Here is a 4791-nt window from a genome sequence, read left to right as displayed (position 1 = left end):
ACAGACATATTTAATCAAAAATACTTATATATATATATATATATATATATATATATATATATATATATATTATAGCTTTAATAGCCTATTTTGTCCCCAGTTTTGTTGAATAATATCAATTCAGTCACTCGTTTTAAAAGTGTTTGAAATTGATCCTCACTTATTAAATTTTGCGTCAACATCGTCCCTTCATTTAAATATCACAAACGGCGTTAATCTTTTCTTGCTCTCTCTTTTGCTTTTCTGTGGAATGCAGCCTTTTGTCAGCCTTTTGTTAGTGTTTGTACCATTAATTACGTGAGTCCCTCACCTAAAAGTGAGCCTTCAAAGATGGTTTAAATCGCAATGGGACCCACCCAAAAAATTTCTCTTAAAAAGACCATGTGAATCTTTGATTACTGATTGTACCACTAAATATTTAATAAAACCTTTAAAGGAAAAAGTAAGACTCTGCACACTTTTATTAAACCCCATTATTCCTTACTTACACCGTGGATCCCATACTCAATTAAAGTTTCAATGCAAATTATCACTCCTCCCTCACTCGTATATGTTGCATTCAAGAAGTTCTTCACCATGAATAATCTTTATTTCTTTTCTTGCAAAATTTCGCAGCCACCCGCGTCTTTGCCTTCCAAGCCTAACTGAGAGGATGGGTTGTCTCCTGCATGCAAACTCAAAACTAGTGGATGTTCAATGAAACCCAATACCCCTCTATGACCAATCTCCTCTGCACTCTCTTTTAAATTCATGTTCCACCCTACCCTCTTTATTATGTGTTCTTTCTTTTTATTTAAACCACACCTATTTCACTTTCTCCTTTCTTATAAAACTAGCCAACCCCAACCTTTTTATTTTAGGTTTAATAGCCAATTTTGTCCCCAGTTTTGTTGACAAATCTCAATTTAGTCCCTCGTTTTAAAAGTGTTTGAAATGGGTTCTCACTTTTAAAATTTTGAGTCAAATTAGTCCCTTCCGTTAAATATAACCAAACGACGTTAATGGAGTGATGATCTGGCAACATTCATGGTAATAGCCGAACGGTATTGGTAGTGACCGAACGGTAATGGTCGAACGGTTATGATGATTGAATGATGATGGTGACCGAATGGTGATGGTGACTGAATGATGATGGTGACCGAACGATTGCGGTGACTGAATGAAAATGGTGACCGAACAGTTGTGGTGACTGAAAGATGGTGACCGAACGGTGATGGTGATGAATGTTGCCACATCATCACCCCATTAACACCGTTGGGTTATATTTAACGGAAGGGACTAATTTGACTCAAAATTTTAAAAGTGAGGACCCATTTCGAACACTTTTAAAACGAGGGATTAAATTGAGATTTGTCAACGAAACTGGGGACAAAATTGGCTATTAAACATTTATTTTACAAAACCCCACTCACTCCACTACACACGTGAAGCTCTTGCAATGATCCCCTGCATTTTGCTCCTCGTATAAAATCATGGTGCCGAAAGCAGCAACATTGGTTTCCAATTTCACGTGTAGGTTTTTCTCCCATGTCTAACTATTTTACTACACAAACCTATGCTCTCCAAATTCACGAATCCCATATGGTTCTAGCAATCCTCCATCCTCTTTTAAGTCTGCCACCACGATACAGAGATTCTGTTCGGGCCATTACTTTAGGGTTGCCCCTTTTCCTTTACAACTATCCTAGTCACCAACTTCATGGAATCTTTGAGGTGTGTTAACTGTTACCAATTCAACATCTTTTTAATCTCAATTGACACCTTGTTCTGGAGCCCAATTTGCATTAAATTAAGATTTGCCCATTAGATATTTTTGATATATTGTGGCAAGTAGAGAAATTGTGAATAAAAAGAAAAATAAAGTGTTAGACTAAGTCAAAACAAAGAAACTTTCTTCTTCTTTCTCATTAATTGAAAATAGTGTAGTCAACAATACATAAAAGTTTTTGTATGAGAATAAGAAAGTTACGGTTGGGGGTTGGAAACCATGAGTGAAAGAGGAAAGGAAGGAGGATTTTGAATGCTTGGGTTCACGTCCAGGATATGAGAATAAAGACAAGAGGTTGGGCATGTTGGGAAGTTGAAGAATAGGTATGTTACACGTGAGAGTTTCGGTGGTCTTGTGAGGTGAGAGTAGTGTACCGTGGGCAATAGGGATCAACTAAGCTATTAAGCGAAAATTCTATTTCTTAACATTTCTCGTATTTTAAATATCTATTTAATTTAGATAAACTTTACTAAAAGGTGGAAGTTGACAAAAGGTAACATGAGATTAAGAATAAATCACCATAAAAATGGAGTGGCGAAAGAAGCTTCAAGTCACTTGAAGAAAAAAGGTGGTAGCGCAAGGAAGAGAGATGTGTAAGAGAGAAAGGAAACGAAGTAGAATGACAAAAAGAAAGAGATGCATAAAAATAATAAATGACAGACATGAAATGCAACGATGATAAAAACATAAAAAGGTTTTGGATTAAAAAAGAGAACGACAATAGAAGAAAATAAAGAAAACAAATTGTACTTGAAAAGAATAAAAGATGTTAAAAATATATTTTTAATCGATTCTCATACAATCAATGTATTACATTTGGTCTCTTTTAAATCAATGTAAAAACTAATATTTTATGTTAGTTATTACAAAATCAATATGAACTACTAATAAGTAATTATACATTTGCTATTTTTTTATGTAAATATTTAACAACGAACATAAAAAATAATTCATCCTTCACTCAAATTTTCCTTTAAAAACCTTTTATATATATATATATATATATATATATATATATATATATATATATATATATATATATATATATATATGTGTGTGTGTGTGTGTGTCAATTCCACACGCCTCTAGAAAAATAAAATGAATAAAACAATGTTTGTCAAGAAATTATAATGAATATGAATATTTGGACAAAACATTACAAAATGGATAAGAATGAGATGAAATATATGGATGAAAGCGCTTGCAGAAAATGTTTTATTGGATGAAGACGAAGAATTTTTCTAAAGCCAGCTAGCAGAATTTTAAATTTCTAATTAATAAAAGAGTAAAGTATCCGGATAATTCTTTAATTTATGGTATCAAAACAAGATACGCTCCTTAATCGAATGTTTTATCAAAAACAAGATAATTAACAATAGTGATAAGTATTAGTGTTCATCCTAACATTCAAAATAAACTTACCATCTACCTGTCTATTATTAATTTACAATATTTTTGCACCTAAATCATTGCTACATTAATTTTGAAATAGTTTTACCTTTTATTAATTATAAAATTTTACTGTTTATCTCACAATTTCCTAAGTATTTAAATTCTACTACATCCCTCCACCAATTTCTTTGGTCTTATCTTTCTAACCTTTTAGCCTTTATACTACCTTTATTTCTGGTAATCGTGTACCATATATGTACGCGAGATCACGGAGGGAGTTATAGAGTTGTAGAAGTCTTCAAGATTTGAAGTGGGTCATCAATGTCTTTTGTGGAGTAAGCAACATAACAAAGAAGTACTTTTACCTAAAGAACGTTCAATAAATAATATGACATGAAATTATCAGTTAAAAATTTAATCATGTCATTTATTAATTATATTTTAAAACTAGGTAACATCTTGTCAATTTAGTTCTTAAAAAAACTCATCCAATACCATACATGCAATTCATATAAAAAAAATTTAATGTTTCAATAGGTCCCTGTTTTCGTCCAGAATCTCAAATAGGACCCTTTCTTTCTTAGCGTTTCAATTAGATTCTTATTTTTGTAAAATTGAATTAAATAGGACCATTCCGTTAAATTGACGAGACAGCGTTAAGTGTTGTATCATCTGGTATGCTGACTGTGTTATTTTTAACACACGTGTCATTAGCAACGTGGTGGAACTGTGGTACCATTAAACAGGATGTTGTTCTATCTTCTGACAGACAGTTTGCGTTTTCCGGCTCCTGGGACGGCGAGCTCCGCCTCTGGGACCTTGCAGCCGGCACCTCCGCGCGCCGTTTTGTTGGACACACCAAGGACGTCCTCTCTGTGGCGTTCTCCATTGACAACCGTCAGATCGTGTCGGCCTCACGTGACCGCACAATTAAACTGTGGAATACCCTTGGTGAATGCAAGTACACCATTCAAGACAGTGATGCTCATTCTGATTGGGTTAGTTGTGTGCGTTTCAGCCCTAGCACTCTTCAGCCGACTATTGTGTCTGCATCTTGGGACCGCACTGTTAAGGTGTGGAACCTCACGAACTGCAAGCTGAGAAATACCCTTGCTGGACACAGTGGGTATGTGAACACTGTTGTTGTTTCTCCCGATGGTTCTCTGTGTGCCAGTGGCGGAAAAGATGGAGTTATTTTGCTGTGGGATTTGGCTGAGGGTAAGCGTCTCTACTCTCTCGATGCTGTGGGATTTCGCTGCCGTTTTTGCTGGGGCTGCTTCGGGGAGTGGCAGGAGGCGGAGAAAGGGGGGTGGGATGGTATTGGGGGAAGAATTTGAAAGGTTGAGAGGGTTCGATTTTAGGGACAAGGATTTTTGGAGGCTATGCGGTTTGTGGAATTAGGGTTGGATCGTCAGTCCGCGAAAAAGGAAGGGTTGAGAGGGGAGTGGCTGTAGACTGGTGCCGGAAAACATGGGGTCCAAGGAGGAGACGTCGCCGAAATTGCAGAGAGAACGGGGTTCTGTAATTGAATTGCCAACTTTGCCCTAATTGAATTTCCCCTATTTTAATTTAATTTTTAATTTAATTTTTAATTCAAAATTTCAAATAATAGAATTTATCAACGTAATGAC

The 4791-nt window shown here is 35.4% G+C and overlaps 1 pseudogene; it reads left to right on the top strand.

The window, feature by feature from the left end:
- The first annotated feature begins 3837 nt into the window (after positions 1-3837).
- On the top strand, positions 3838-4497 carry LOC124847150 (small ribosomal subunit protein RACK1 pseudogene; annotated as a pseudogene).
- The last annotated feature ends 294 nt before the right edge of the window (positions 4498-4791 follow it).

This window comes from Vigna umbellata, chromosome 4, assembly GCF_029865625.1.
Source record: "Vigna umbellata cultivar VRB3 chromosome 4, Vumbellata_1.0, whole genome shotgun sequence".
Lineage (NCBI taxonomy): Eukaryota > Viridiplantae > Streptophyta > Magnoliopsida > Fabales > Fabaceae > Vigna > Vigna umbellata.
Note: the sequence above shows the minus strand (reverse complement) of the source record. Positions and strands in the feature narration are given on the sequence as shown.